Source organism: Aotus nancymaae, unplaced genomic scaffold, assembly GCF_030222135.1.
Source record: "Aotus nancymaae isolate 86718 unplaced genomic scaffold, 86718_ANA_hifiasm-v0.15.2.pri h1tg000025l, whole genome shotgun sequence".
Taxonomy (NCBI): domain Eukaryota; kingdom Metazoa; phylum Chordata; class Mammalia; order Primates; family Aotidae; genus Aotus; species Aotus nancymaae.
Window position 1 is genome coordinate 19506083 of NW_026988438.1, and position 17038 is coordinate 19523120.

General features: G+C 40.9%; 1 protein-coding gene across 1 annotated transcript in view; it reads right to left on the reverse strand.

Annotated features, from left to right (window-relative positions):
* CDK14 (cyclin dependent kinase 14) overlaps positions 1 to 17038 on the reverse strand; it is a 763966-nt gene that overhangs the window by 703736 nt on the left and 43192 nt on the right. The window contains exon 2 of the mRNA XM_064380407.1: positions 4981 to 5038. The gene's annotated coding sequence lies outside the window, so the exon portion shown is untranslated. The remainder of the gene's footprint in view (positions 1 to 4980; positions 5039 to 17038) is intronic.

Sequence of the window (17038 nt, forward strand, 5' to 3'; positions counted from 1 at the left end):
TCACTTTGTAAACATCAGGTACGCAAGCATTTAAAAAGAAAGCTAAGATATTGTTGATGAAGTTGTGGGGGGGAAAGGTACTCGTAATTTTTGGTGGAACTGTGAATTGTTATAGTGTCTTTAGAAAGCAACCTTACAGCAGTCATTAAAATGAAAAATACACATATTCTATGTGCATATTGTTTCTTGGAGATCTGCCCCTCACTGCCTCTCAGTTCTCATGGTATGGGTGGAGTTCCAACTCTTACCTTGGAAGTAGAATATGAAAACTACACCTGAGCAAAGCAGGGCATAAAACTTCCCTGGCCACCATGCCTGGCTCGGGGTGGGCACAGGATCTAGGCTGGCCTAATCCAAGTCAATCTCAGAGCTTTTGCTAGAAATGCTAGGATAAAGATGCCCATCTTCCTCTGGATTCAAACTTGAAAGGACCTAGTCTCTCTAGCTGCTAAAAGTTATCATAAGACTATGTAGAAGCTGGGCATGTTGCCTCACGCCTATAATCCTAGCACTTTGGGAGGCCATGGCAGGCAGATTGCTTGAGTCCAGGAGTTCAAGACCAGCCTGGACAACACTGTGAAACCCCGTGTCTACAAAAAATTAGCTAGCATGGTGGTGTGTACCTATAGTCCCAGCTACTCTGGAGGCTGAGGTGCAAGGATCACTTGAGCCCAGGAGGCAGAAGTTGCAGTGAACCAAAATTGTACCACTAAACCCCAGGCTGGGCGACAGAACAAGACCCTGCTTCAAAATAATAATAATAATAACAAAAGATTATGTGGAATATGGCCATGAAAATGCCCATATCAAAGCAAAATTGACTGATGGACTCGGCTAGTGTGCCTCAGATTTATCCACCATATTCATCCCAAAGCCATGCTTCCTACAAGCTACTCTCAGCCAAGACTAAACATGGAAGGGGTACTAATGTGGGATACTTTTAGTGGGAGATTTTGGCTTGAGAATTCCCCATCAAGGTGGTCGAAACTTTCTTAGAATTGTGCTGTAATCTGAAACTCTACCAACCAAATTCTCCTTCTCCTTTTCCTCTCTCTTCTTCACCAGTGTTAGACCTGCATTGATGTTTGAAGGTTCTCACTTGCACTAGCTGCTTCCCCTTTATTTGTTATAACTGTTTTCCCAGTAAACCTCTTGGACTTCTAATCCCATCCTAGCAGATCTCAAAGGACCTGAGCTAATACAAATGCTTGTGAGAGTGTTCTGAGAGAGCCAGTGGTAAGATAAAATTTTGATACTTGTTTACTTACTATCCGACGGGCAAATAAGATACGATATTGTGCAGTATGTAGAGTATGGATAGCTCCTAGAAAGACATGGCACTGCTAAAGACTTCATGGTGATGAAATGTTTTCTACCTAGGAAACAAACTGGTAATAGGAAATCCCCTGGTTGATGTAATAATCAAAGCATTTGAAAGATATAGGGGGACAGTGCCTTCAAGAGTTTGTTGGTTACAGAGTAGTATTGATGCCTTGCAGAGGGACAATGAGAAATCAAGTACCTTTGATTGGCAGTTAAAGGATAAGTATGAAAGCTAGAAGATATCTTTGGCAGCCCTTATCTCCTGTAGTGGAAGAGTAGACACAGCTACCAGCAAATTGAGGATATGATAGTTACAGAGCTCTAGAGACATTTAGATGATACCAGCCAGGCAGGGCTGTATGCTAAATGTCAGAGTTTTGGTTGGGAAAACGTAAAATCCTGAAACAGCTGCTGAGGTGAAATATTATTACTTTATTACCATGAGAACACCACTATCCCCATGGATGCTAATGAGCTCAGCTCTGTGACTGTCTCTACTGCCAGTTTTGGCCTGCAGAGGGAAGCTGCTGTATTTCTTAGTGAGACTGGTGCCCTTCTTACCAGCACATTCCTGATAGCCTTGGTGAATGGATGGATACTCCTAATGTTGACTCTGCAGACCCTTCAGGAATCTAAGAACTTTCAGGTGTGACTGACCCTTATGCTGCAAAACAGAATAAGGGTATCTTAATAAATGTCCTCTCAGGAGCACCCCTACCTCATCTCTTGGCTGCTAGGCCAATAACCCTACGGTTAAATCCAGTTGGGGACATGCTGGGCCTGATAAGGGAGGAAAGAAATTATATTCCAAGGTACAACTAGCCAATGAAGACAACTGATACTGAATTTTGAGGATGTTTGCACAGGGGGTTAGAATATGAAACTGAACAAGCAAGGTTTCTTTGACTTGGAAGTACTTTTGTAGGACATAAGTTTAATGGCCTGGTAAGACCCAGAGGATGGTGCAAACTCATTATTAGAATGGCTCTTTGAAGCCTAAGAAAGTAATCCAACACTGAGCAAAGTGGAAATGCCTGAGTTACCTAGGCAGGAGGAAGAAGAAGGAATAAAAAGGCTGAGAAGGAGAAGTAGGCTTGCTGGAGTGGCTATGTTATGTGAGGTCAGAAAAATTACAAGATAACTATGTTCTAGGGGAGGGTCCAGAGGAAACACCATTCACCAAGGAAATAAGGAATGTGCTGGTAAGAAGGGCACTTGCATCACTGAGAAGTACAGTATCTTTCTTCTGCAGGACAAGACTGACAATAGAGGCAGTCACAGAGCTGTGATTCTTAATATCCAATGGGAATACTGGGGCCTCCAAAGTAATAGTGATCAGGTCATGGCACTTAAATGAAAGATTCCAGAACCTCACAATCACCAAGATCAGAGGGGGCAGTCAATGGAAGCTTGTCCCAAAGTAGGGTATGGAGATGGTTAATAGACCATAGGCATCTCTAGGGGCAAATCAGGGGAATGGCCAGCAAGGATGATGTTTAACATCCACAACCAGAAAAGGGCAAGGATTGAGAAGTAGTAAGTAAGCTGAGGACAATGACCCAAATAAACAGTCATGATACCTTGCTCATTGTATTAGTCCATTCTCACACTGCTAAAAAGACATACCTGAGACTGGGTAATTTATAAAGGAAAGAGGTTTAACTGACTCAGTCAGCATGGATGCGGGGGCTTCAGGAAACTTATAATTGTGGCAGAGGGAAAAGCAAACATGTCCTTCTTCACATGCTGGCAGGAAGGAGAAGTGCCAAACAAAGAGGGAAAAGCCCCTTTTAAAACCATCAAATCTCATGAGAACTCACTCACTACCACAAGAACAGCAGCATGGGGGTAACCAACCCCATGATTCAATCACCTCTCACCAGTTCCCTCCCATGACATGTGGGGATTATAAGAACTACAATTCAAGATAAGATTTGCCCCTGATCTTTTCCAAATCTCATGTCCTCACATTTCAAAACACAATCATGCCTTCCCAACAGTCACCCAAAGTCTTAACTCATTTCAGCATTAACTCAAAAGTCCAAGTCCAAAATCTCATCTGAGACAAGGCAAGTCCCTTCTGCCTATGAGCCTGTAAAATCAAAAGCAAGTAATGTTGCTTCCTAAATACAATGGGCATACAGGTATTGGGTTCCAACACCTGCTCCAAATGGGAGAAATTAGCCAACACAAAGGGGCTACAGGGCCCATGCAATTCTGAAATCCAGCAGGGCAGTCAAATCTTAAAGCTCCAAAATGATCTCCTTTGACTCTATGTCTCATAACCAGTTCATGTTAATTCAAGAGGCAGGCTCCCACAGCCTTAGGCAGCTCCACTCCTGTGGCATTGCAGTGTACAGCCCCCTTCCTGGCTGCCTTCATGGGCTGGCCTTGAGTATGTGTAGCTTTTCCAGGTGCACGATGCAAGCTGTTGGCGGATCTATCATTTTGTGGTCTGGAGGATGGTTGCCTGATTATTGCAGCTCCACTAGGCAGTGCCCCAGTGGGGAATCTGTGTGAGGGTTCTGACCCCACATTTCCCTTCTGCACTGGCCTAGCAGAGGTATTCCATGAGGGCTCCACCCCTGGAGCAAACTTCTGCCTGGACATCCAGGCATTTCCATACATCCTCTGAAATCTAGACTGAGGTTTCAAACCCTTGGTTCTTGATTTCTGTGTACCCACAAGCCTAATATCACATGTAAGCTGCCAAGGCTTGGGGCTGCACCCTCTGAAGCAACAGCCTGAGCTCTACACTGGCTCCTTTTAGCTACAGCTGTGATGCAGGGCACCACATCTCCAGACTGCACAAAGCAGCAAGGCCCTAGTCCTGGCCAAAATCACTTTTTCCTTGTAGGCATCTGGGCCTGTGATGGGAGGGGCTGCCATAAAGACCTCTGACATGTGCTGGAGACATTTTCCCCCATCATCTTGGCAATTAACATTTGGCTCCTCATTACTTATGCAAATTTCTGCAGCCAGCTTGAATTTCTCCTCAGAAAATGGGTTTTTCTTTTCTATCACATTGTCAGGCTGCAAATATTCTGAACTTTCATGCTCTGCTTCTCTTTTATACATAAGTTCCAATTCTAAACCATATCTTTGTGAATATATAAAACTGAATGCTTTTAACAGCACCCAAGTGACACCCATTGAATGCTTTGCTGCTTAGAATTTTATTCCACTAGATACTCTACGTCATTCCTACCAAGTTAAAACTCCACAGATCCTTAGGGCAAGGGCAAAATGCCACCAGTCTCTGCTAAAACATAGCGAGAGTCACCTTTATGTCAGTTCCCAACAAGTTCCTCGTCTCCATCTGAGACCACCTCAGCCTGGACTTCATTGTCCATATGACTATCAGCACTTTGCTCAAAGCCATTCAACAAGTATCTAGGAAGTTCTAAACTTTCCCACATCTTCCTGTCTTCTTCTGGTCCTCCAAACTGTTCTAACCTCTTCCTGTTACCTAGTTCCAAAGTCAATTCCACATTTTCAGGTATCTTTACAGCAATACCCCACTACCTGTACCAATTTACTATATTAGTCCATTCTCATGCTGCTATAAGGACATATCTGAGACTGGGTAATTTATAAAGGAAAGTGGTTTAATTGACTCACAGTTCCACATGGCTGGGGAGGCCTCAGGAAACTTACAATCATGGCAGAAGGAGAAGCAAATATGTTCTTCTTCACATGGCAGCAGGAAGAAGTTCTGAGCAAAGAAGGAAAAGCCATTTATAAAAATCAGATCCTGTAAGAACTTACTATCATGAGAATAGCAGCATGGGGATAACCACCCCATGGTTTAATTACCTCCCACTGGGTCCCTCCCACAACATATGGGGATTATGGGAACTACAAGTAAATATGAGATTTAGGTGGGGATACAGCCAAATTATATCACTCACTTCCCAAACTTGAGTTAATTTTCAGATCCAGACCCATTGAATGAAGAAGTGGCCAGGTCCCTAGAAAGGACTCTGCAACATTGCTACAAATATATACTATAATTCTACCAGTCCTTCCCCAAAGGAAATTACTACCACTTACTAGGGTATCTGTACACTAACAAAAGATGAATACCTGACATTTTGAAAATTACTGGACACAGGGCCTGAGTTGCATTGATACATGGAGACCCAAACCATGACCATATCTAATCCTGTCTTGGCATCTGCTTCTCAGAAAACTGCACCTCATAAGGAGAGAGCCAGCATGAAAACAGAGTTGGTTCAGAAGAAGAAACAGGTTCTAGTGATCCAACTAGACATTGGATCAGATAGTACCTGGAATCAGGTGGTTCTGCTATTACTATCCAAATCAATAAATTCATCTTTTGCTTAAGCCAGTTTGAGTTATGGTTTCTGTCTCTTGAGGATCCCTTGACAGTAGCATATCAAGAGTCCTGATAGGTAGGAAAGATGGTGGTAATAGATTTGCTATTATTCTTTTAAGGAAGGTTCCCATGCCCCTCCCTGGACTTGATCTGAATATCTGCAATGAGGAAGGAGACAATGTAAGTCTACAAATCCCATGTATAAAGCTCCTTTTGTCCATAAATCACGTTTGCTCTATTGCCTCTCCTATCTACATTTCCACATATATGTATTTTATATTTATATATGCAAACACACACATACACACATTCGCAAAATACACAAACACTATCTATCTATCTAAATAAATAAATAAATAAAATATAAGTGGAGAGTTTTTTGACATTGTCCTAAATTAAGAACAGAAGATTGTGATTATTGTCTGTTACCAAAGACCCTTAATTTCCAAAGTAGAATAGTGGAAAAGATCAGGACATCCCTTCCCTCAGAGCATCACCTTGCTATGCCTATTGCTTCCCTCCCTGGCCCAAATGTGTACCTCACTAGCTCTGGGTCCTCCTGAATCTATTCAGGGAGTCGCAACATCCCACCTTAGGCAGAGCGTTGAGAAAATGACGTTATAACACATGATGCCTGAAACCCTTGAGCTGGCCTCAGTTTCTCAGTGCCTTATGACTGAGGTTTCATTGTCTCATCAAAAGTACCATCCTGCCCAGGGAAGAAAGGTAGTCCAAGCTCTGGCCAACTTGGAATAAGCAATCTCACACACTCCCAACACAACAACTGCCACTTGTCATACTTCCGAACCACTCTTAGCTGATGACTTTGTTTACACTGCCTCAGGAAAATGGAACCAGCCAGAAGGAAATTTACCCAGCCTCCACCTCAATATTTACCCATGTCTTCACTCACATTTCTGCTTTCCTTTATGCTCCATTTGAAAGTCAAGTGTGCCTGTGGTGTTATGACATATATTGGTTTTCATCCACGGTTCCTGGTTTATAACTTCTATAGCCCTTGTTAGTCTTTTGTGATAATGTTGGGTGTGTGAGGCCTCAGGAACAGGACTCTGAACTTCTCTTGCTTCAAGGCAGGACTCTAATGCTTTCCTGCCTTTCTGATTGTGGGTCTAAAGACCTTCCCATGAGAGGGTCTGACCCTATACCCTGGGAGAAGGAATGCTGAAATCATGAAACTTCCATAAAAACTCAAGAGGAAAGGGTTCAGTGAGCTTCCAGATAGCCGAACACATGGAAGTTCTTAGAGTGTGGTGCACCTCTAAGAACTTATCTTAGAGGGGGCTTAAGATAAGTTCCTCTAAGAACTTATCTTAGAAGGGGCATGGAATATCCATGCCCCTTCCCCCATACCTTGCCCTATGTATGTTTCTTCATCTGTATCCCTTGAAATATCCTCTATAATAAACCAGTAAATGTAAGTAACTGTTTCCCAGAGTCCTGTGAGCCACTCTAGCAAATTAATTGAACCCAAAGAGGGGGTTATAAGAACCCCAACTTGAGGCCAGGTGCAGTGGCTTACGCCTATAATTCCAGCACTTTGGGAAGCTGAGGTGGGTGGATCACTTGAGGTCAGGAGTATGAAACCAGCTTGGTCAACATGGTGAAACCCCATCTCTACTAAAAATAAATAAATAAATATTAGTGGAGCATGGTGGTACCTGCCTGTAGTCCCAGTTACTCGGGAGGCTGAGACAGAAGAATTGCCTGAACCCAGGAGGTGGAAGTTGCAGAGACAACAGCATGCCACTGCACTCCAGCCTGGGCGACAGAGCAAGACTCGGTCTCAAAAACAACAACAACAACAACAACAACAACAACAACAAAACCCAACTTGAAGCTGGTTGGTCAGAAGTTCCAAAGACCAGACTTACAAACTCTATCTCTGGTAGATAGTGTCAGAATGGAATTAGAGGACACTGAGTTGGTATCCACTGCTTGGTGTGTGGGGAATAAATCCCCACATATTTGGTCACAAAAGTCTTTTGCTGTGTTGATGATTGTTGAGTGTTGTGAGTAGAGGACAAACAAAGAGAGTTTTCCCTACACACTGCCTGAGGGTACTAGATCCCACCCTCCTCATCTTCCAAACAATATTGCTCCAGCAACTTTCCTCTTGCTCTTCTGCATCCCTCATTTTTCAGTCTCTACAGGATCATTCCCCATAATGTATCAACATGCTGTTACTGATCCTGTCTTTAAAAACACTTATATACCTTGTCCTAATGCCACTTCCTTAACTAGCAATCACTTCATTGTTCCCCCTGGCAGAAAATTTTTCAAGAGAATTCTTGATTATTGACTTCAATGCTCATCCAATTCCCCCTCCCCCTCCCCCTCCCCCTCCCCCTCCCCCTCCCCCTCCCCCTCCCCCTCCCTCTCCCTCTCCCTGAGGCAGGGTCACACTCTGTCACCCAAGCTGGATTTCAGTGGTGGATCTTGGCTCACTGCAACATCTACCTCTCAAGTTCAAGTGATTCTCCTGCCTCAACCTCCTGAGTAGCTGGACGTGTGCCACCACGCCCAGCTAATTTTTGTATTTTTAATGGAGACGGGATTTCACCATGCTGACCAGTCTGGTCTCGAACTCCTGACCTCATGTGATCCACCCACCTCGGCTTCCCAGAGTTATGGAATTACAGACATAAGCCACCACGTCTGGCCCTAGTTGTCTCTTAAATCCTCTCCAATCAGACTTTTCCCTCACACTCCACCAAAATTGCTCTTGGATGAACAAAGTATCCTAAAAGCAGCAAGAGAAAAGAAACAAATGACATGCAATGGAGCTCCAATATGCTTGGAAACAGACTTTTCTCAGTGGAAACTTTTTCAGTGGAAACCTTACAGGTCAGGAGAGAGTGGCATGACATATTTAAAGTGCTAAAGGAAAATAATCTTTTATCCTAGAATAGTATATATGGTGAAAATATTCTTCATACATGAAGGAGAAATAAAGACTTTCTATGATGAACAAAAGCTGAGGGATGTCATCAATACCAGACCTGTCCTACAAGATATGCTAAAGGGAGTAGTGCTTCAATCAGAAGGAATGGACATTAATGAGCAATAAATAATCACCTGAAGGTACAAAACTCACCAGTAAAAGTAAGAACAGAGAAAACACAGAATATCATAACACCATAACTGTGGTGTGTAAACCACTCTTATGCCAAGTAGGAAGACTAAATGATGAACCAATAAAAAATAATAACTAGAACATTTCAATGTGTAGTCAGTACAATCAGATATAAATAGAGACAACAAAAAGTTAAAAAGCAGGGGGATGAAGCTAAGGTGTAGAGTTTTTATCAGTGTTCTTTTTGCTGGTTTATTTGTGCAAATAGTGTTGTTATCAGGTTAAAATAATGGGTTATAAGATAGGATTTGCAAGCTTCATGGTAACCTCAAACCAAAATACATACAACAGATGCACAAAAAGCAAAAGGGCTCTTGTCGAGGACACTGATGACCTCCACGTGCTAAACTCAGTGATCAAATCTCAGCCATCATCTTCCTTGATGGATTAACATCATCTGGTGCAGTTGATCATACCATCTTCCTTGATATCTTTTTCACTTGGCTCCCAGTTCACCATGCTCTCTTAAATTTCCTTCTACCTTCTACTGGTTGCTCCTACTCAGTCTTCTTTTCTCGATACTCCTTTTCTCCAAGAATTAGTAACAATTCTTGGATAAAAGAATTGGTGTGACCCTGACTGAATCCTTGGTTTTCTTTTCTAAGTACATTCATTCTCTTGGTAATCTCAATCAATGGCATGGCTGTAAATACCATTCATGTGCTGTTCACTTCTAAATTGATATTTTCAGCTTGAACCTCACTTCTAATATCCAGTCAAACACATCAGAATGCCCATTCAACATATTCAAACAGATGGCAACAAACATCTCAATACATTTTAAAGTTATGATCTTTTCTTCAATCCATTTTCTTATTCTTCTTGTTTCTCAGTCCAAAACTTGAAGTCATCCTTGATTCCTTTTATTCTCTGAAACTCCACATATAGCTCATTAGTAAATCACTTCTGTTACTGCAGTAGTGCCCTTACTGGTCTCCTTGCTCCCACCCTTGCCCCTCCCTCGTCTCACAGCTTATTGGTAATACAGCAATTAGTAATTCTTTTAAAATGAAAGACCAGGTAACACTTCTATTTGGAAACTTCCATGTAACTGACAGTAATACCCAAACTCCTTACAAAAGACTTATGCCTGTGAGACCTGACACTTCCCACCTTGTCCCTCTGGCATCATCTACTATTACTCTCCTCTTCTTTCATTAGGCTACAGCCTTGCTGGAGTCTTTCCTATCTCTCTGATACTCCATGCATGCTGTCACCCCAGGGCCTTTACACTGGTTATTCCCTCTCCTGGACCACACTTCCTTCAGATAGCCCCTTGGTTACCTCCTTCACCTTCAAGTCTTTTTTCAAATGCCATCTTCTCAATGAGACCTAACCTGAATGACCTTAGAGAATACTGCAACCTGCACCTCTTCACACCAGCACCTCCAATTCCCTTGGCATTCTATGTTGCCCTAAGGCATTAAATTGCCTCCTCCTAAAATACTGTATAATTTACTCATTATGTTATTGCTTTTTTTTCTTTCTCCTGTCCATTAGAATTTCAGCTCCATGAGATAGGAGTTTTTGCTTCTTTTGTTCACTGATGTAACCTAAGCATTAGACAGTGCCTAGCACATAGTAGGTACTCAATACATATGTTTTAGGTCAGGCACTGTGGCTCATGCCTGTAATCCCAGCACTTTGGGAGGCCATAGTAGGTACTCAATTCATATGTTTTAGGTCAGGCACTGTGGCTCATGCCTGTAATCCTAGCACTTTGAGAGGCCAAGGTAGGCGGGTCACTTGAGTCCGGGAGTTCAAGACCAGCCTGGTAAACATGGCAAAACTCCATCTCTACAAAAAATACACAAAAATTAGCCAGGCATGGTGGTAGGTGCCTGTAGTCTCAGCTATTTGGGGGGCTGAGGAGGGAGGATTGCTTGAGCCTGGGAGGCTGAGGTTGCAGCGAGCCGAGATCATAACACTGCACTCCAGTCTGGGCGACAGAGTGGAACTCCATCTCAAAAAAACAAAAACTAAAACCCAACCACATATGTTAATTGAATCTATATCCCCAAATCATTTATCACCTTAGTTCTGGTCTAATATTCCAAGTTCTTTCAGAGGTCTCTACTTGAATGTCCTTCAGACACCTCAAACTTAGTATGCCCAAAGTCAGACTCATTCTCCCCATCAAATTTGTTCTTTCTCCTGTTTTCCTAATTATATTCAGAGCATCAATAACCATCCAGTCACTTATGGGAGAAGCTGCAGAGTCATTCCTCATTTTCAATTCTGGATCAAGTTCCTAGCCCTCTCCTACTGCTAACAAGCATTTGATATTAATGCTGAGCCTTTAGCCATATATGCAAACACTATGCTTTCATTGCCTTAGTCACTTATTCTCTCAGGGAATATTGTCCATTGGTTTGTGTATTAGTCTGCGATGGGTGTCATAACAAAATACAACAGATTGGGTGGCTTCAACAACAGAAATTTATTTCTCACAAATTTACTTATCTGGAGGCTAAAAATCCAAGATCAAGTTGCTGGCAGGGTTGGTTTCTCCTGAAGTTTCTCTCCTTGGCTCACAGATGGCCACCTTTTCACTGTGTCCTCACGTGGTCTTTCTTCTGTGCACATGTTGCTGGCAGGGTTGGTTTCTCCTGAAGTTTCTCTCCTTGACTCGCAGATGGCCACCTTCTTACTGTGTCCTCACGTGGTCTTTCTTCTGTGCACATGCACTCCTGCTGTCTTTTCCTCTTCCCACAAGGACACCAGTCCTATTGGATTAGGGCCCCATTCTGATGGCCACCTTCTTACTGTGTCCTCACGTGGTCTTTCTTCTGTGCACATGCACTCCTGCTGTCGTTTCCTCTTCCCACAAGGACACCAGTCCTGTTGGATTAGGGCCCCATTCTGATGATTTCTTTTAACCTTAATTACCTCCTTATAGCCCTATCTCCAAATATAGCCATATTAGATGTTAGGCCATCAGTAAATAAATTTTAGGGGGAAAAATCAGTCCATAATAATTAGACACAGTAATTTTCTGTCCTTTTAAAATTATTCCCATTTTAAAAAGTTCATTCCTTGTGCATATGCAAACTTTGTTCTTTTCTTTCTACTTTCCATTTGTTTTGAATAATCTCTATTCTTGCCTTTATCATAAACAAATGTATGCCTATTAAAATAGTTTTTTCCAACATTCTTACTGTTTTGCATTTATCAGGTGTAGAAGGAGTTAACATTTGTAAAACATTTTTTAAAAATAGAGAAAAACAACCAACAGAGTCAAGAATAGAACACTTCCTGGCCCTAAATAACCAAGTATGACTACTAATGCCATCTGTTGGCAGCAACAGAAATTGCATGTTTTTAATTTGGATGGTAGCTTTGTTCAGTTCTATCACGGTCTATGTGCTGAAAACTTAAAGGTAAAGAAATCCCTGCATTCTCTTCCTTTACCTTCCATATTCCTGTCTCTGACAGTAAGCAGCCCAGCAGGAAGGTTAATTGAAGAGAATTCAATGAAGGGACTAAATATACGGAGGGGTGCCATGAGTAACAATAACAAAGGATGGTGAAGCACCCAGGGGCTAACAATGAAGAGAAGCTATTACCATCCCTGCAACTGAAGGGACAGAGCAGAAAGTGGAGAGGCTGAAATCAGAGAGAACTGAAGAACTGCCCAACAGAATCTGTGGTCATAACGTAGAGGAAACATAGTTTGGCTGAGAGAGTAGGGGGAATAAATACCCTAATTTTTCTCTTCTCCTACTATCTATTCTCCCAAAGTCAGAGGAGCAAAGAAACTCATGTAGGTCAATGTAGGGCAGAGAAGGATGGAGAACAAATTTGAAGAGTTAGCTAGTGTCTTGGGCTATTTTGTGCTGCTGTAGTGAAACACCTGGGACCGGGTAATTTATAATGAACAGAAATTTATTTGGCTCACAGTTCTGGAGGCTAGGAAGTCCAAGGTTAAGGGCCTTCTTGCTGCATCATCCCATGGTAGAAGGCAGAAGGGCAAGAAAGCATACATTTATTATTCCTTCCTAATAAAAAGGAACCTATTCCCATGATAACTAACCCACTCTCTAGATAATGGCATTAATCCATTCATGAGGGCAGAGCCCTCGTGACCTAATCACCTATTCAAGGTCCCACTTCTCAACACTGTTGCATTGGGAATTAAATTCCCAACACATGAACTTTGGGGGACACAATGAAATCACAGCAGCCAGTGAATAACTAGCATACCTTCCCTTCACAAAATGAATTGCCATCTCTTCTATTTTATGTATAAATTGAGTTCTTAAATGTCTCATCCATGGTAAGTATTCCAACACACAAAAAATATGTATTTAAGAGGAACTAATAAATACCTATTTTTGAATAAATAAATGAATACTCATTATTTATCTCCATGACTTAAAATTTTGCTGGAGGAAAAAATGGCAACTGTATTTTATGTTATGCCTATGCCCAGTGAATTCCAACTGAAATTCGATACATTAAATTCCAATCCTGAATACAATAAATACAGCAATAAAGCAAACAAGATCATTTTTCCTGATTCCTGGCTATATGTTTATATGAGAAGCAAATTTAAATAATGAGAGAAAAATCCCTACAGTTTGCCTTTTTTTAAAAAAAAAATTGAAGTATATTTTAAGAATAAGAATAGCTCACTAATCTTTGCTTTCAGCTTTAAAATTCTTATACAGGCTTTAAATGAAAGTGAAGAGATGGCCAGGCATGGTGCCTCATGCCTGTCATCTCAACACTTTGGGAGGCTGAAGTGGGCAGATCACGAGGTCAGGAGATTGAGACCATCTTGGCCAACATGGTGATACCCAGTCTCTACTGAAATACAAAAAATTATCCAGGCATGGTGGCACATGCCTGTAGTCCCAGCTACACAGGAGGCTGAGGCAAGGGAATCACTTCAACCTGGGAGGCGGAGGTTGCAGTGAGTGGAGATTGCGCCACTGCACTACAGCTTGGCAATAGAGCAAGAAAGACTCCATCTCAAAAAAAAAAAAAAAAGTGAAAAGTTGAGTTTATCTCCAAAAGAAGTACTAAAGTCAACAATGAAAGCACTTGAATGTAGTGCAACAGTTGAACTTTAATAAACAAACAGCCTGCTGATGGCAGGCAGATTAAAAGTCTCCAGTATACTACAGGTTAATTAGCAAGCACTGTTACAGCCAGGGTCTATACTTCCTTACCAAACACAGAGAAATTATGGTGACTGGTATTCCTTTGTTCTGATCATTATAACTGTCAATCATTAAACTGTGGAAGTTGTCTGATATGACATTTAAGACAAACATACAAGTGTACTCATCAATTGTGGTCTAATTACTACAGTTGGCTTAATGACAGGGTTTCATCAATTTTTTAGTAGTACTATCAATCTTGAAATCCTAAAGCAGATAGTCTAGCAGATCTCCAAATGTCATATTCCCTTGTATATTTCCAACTTGGGGAAAGAAAGCATGATGACTCAAGATTGTTTTCCTGGTATTTTGTAGTTATAGAAAAAGGAGTATTTATAATCTATTAGACATTTTTGAGGACACAAATAGCATGAAAAGGATATTTCAGTGAAAAATGTACATTTTGCTTGGTTATTACTGCTAAGTGCATTGTTCAGCAAATGTTCTGCTATATTGAGTTTCAGGTATCAGCTGAATTACATTATGGTGAGATTTGTGATTAAGGTAAGCTAACTCAAAATGACAAGCCAAGGGCTTTTAAAACCCACATTTCAATGAAATCTGGCAGCACAGAAACAGCTGCTCTAAATCCACTCTTCTAATATTTCAAAGGAAGAATAGCAATGGATTTCTGATACCATATGTGCCAACTGCAGAAATTCTAGAACAGCCTGAGAGACCATGGGTGAAAGGTCACCCTCTGCCTTATACAGATGGCATGTTTAATTATTAAAGAGCAATTTTAATCATTTAATCATTTCAGACCTTGAAATGAAAGGTCTTCTAGGGTATCTCGAAGCTGGTTGCAACCTAAACTCTGCTGTCAAACTTCTAGGGAGCCAGAAAGCGGCATATATGATTTCATATCCTAACTTGATTTACAGTCTCATGTGAGTTGAATTTGTTTTACAGGCTGTCAAAGACATTTCTTGGGAAAAAAAATCAAAGGTCATATCTTTAGCAGAGAATTTAAAGTTAAATCTAAATCCAGACTTAAGTCAGTCTTGAATTCTTCAGGAGGATGGCCCTTTCTTTCAGCATAATTGTCTATAGCTCTGTTGAAAAACTTCATATCTAGCCTCAAAAATATTTTCAGAAATAGTCTCTATAGCTTTTTCCACTATTAAAAATAAACAACTGGCTGGGTGCAGTGGCTCACGCCTATAATCCCAGCACTTTGGGAGGTCGAGGTGGGCGGATCACAAGGTCAAGAGAACAAGATAATCTTGGCCAACATGGTGAAACCCTGTCTCTACTAAAAATACAAAAATAAAAAAAATTTAAAAATTAGCTGGGCGTGGTGGCACGTGCCTGTAGTCCAGGCTACTTGGGAGGCTGAGGCAGGAGAATCACTGGAATCCAGGAGGCAGAGGTTGTAGTGAGCTGAGATCACACCACTGCACTCTAGCCTGGTGACAGAGAAAGACTCTGTTTCAAAATAAATAAATAAAACTGGCAAAATGTCTGTCATATAATGTTCGATAAATGTTAGGCCCTCCTCTCATCCCTTTACCAAATGCATGCATGCATGCATTCACATGCATACACTGGAATTCACATTTATGTGATTTTGCAAGAACAAGTAGAATAAAATCAAGGATAGTTCAAACATTCTTTAAAAGCAAAATCAAATACAAAGCTTAGAATTCATGTTTTTTAGATAAAGAAAATAATATTAAAACTGAGCTAACAATAATAAATGATAGTGAGCAAGCGGCATCAGCAACATGACAGAATACAACTTTCTAGTGCTTGTCCCTCCACAGAAACATCAGTTTGAATAACTACCCACACACAAAAATACCTTCACAGGAGATGAAGGTTAACAGACAAAACTACTGAAAAATAATAATATCTATAATTATTTCTTAAGGGATACAAATATAAAAAGATGTATATTGTGACATTGAAAACATAAAATGGAGATAGTGTGGGGTAAAAGTATAGAGTTTCTGTAGGCAATCGAAGTTAACTTATCAGCTTAAAATAGACTGTTATAAAATATTTCGTGTAACCATCATGGTAACCATAAAGCAAACAACTATAGTAGATACATAAAAGTCAAAAAGCAAGGAATCAGGCCGAGCATGGTGGCTCATGCCTATAATCCCAGCACTTTGGGAGGCCAAGGCAGGCAGATCACATGAGGTCATGAGTTCATGACCAGCCTGGCCAACATGGTAAAATCCCATCTCTACTAAATAAACAAAAGTTAGCCGGGCATGGTGGCATACACCTGTAATCCCAGCTACTCAGGAGGCTGAGGTAGGAGAATTGCTTGAAACTGGGAGGCAGAGGTTTCAGTGAGCTGAGATCACACCACTACACCCCAGCGTGGGTGACAGAGTGAGACCCTGTCTCAAAAACAACAACAACAACCAAAAAAGAAAAACAAGGAATCAAAGCATACCATAGAGAAAAATCACCTAATCACAAAAGAAGACAGCAAGAGACATCCAAGCACCAAAATATAGAAAGCAAATATTAATAGTTAAGAAGGGAGAGATAGGTAGTAATACAATAACAGTAGCAGACTTCAATAACCCACTTTTAACAATGGACAGATTATCCAGATGGAAAAAAAATAAGGAAATATGACAGAAACTACACTTTAGACCAAATGAACCTAACAGACACATACAGAACATTCAATTCAAACAGCAGCAAAACATACATTCTTCACAGGTGCACACGGAACATAATCCAGGCTAGATCATATATTAGACCACAAAACAAGACTTAACAACTGTAAGAAGATTGAAATCATATCAAGTATCTTTTCCAACCCAAACAGTATGAAACTAGAAATGAATTATAGGAGGAATTTGAAATGTTCACATAAACAGAGATTAAACAACATGCTTCTAAACAACTAATTGGTTAAAGATGAAATTAAAAGGGAAACCAAAATATATCTTGAGACAAATGAAAAAGGACACACAACATACCAAAGCTTATGGCATGAAGCAAAAACAGTTGTAAGTGCAAAGTTTGTATCAATAAATGCCTACATAAAAGAAAAAAAAAAGATCTCAAATAAACAGCCTAACATTACAC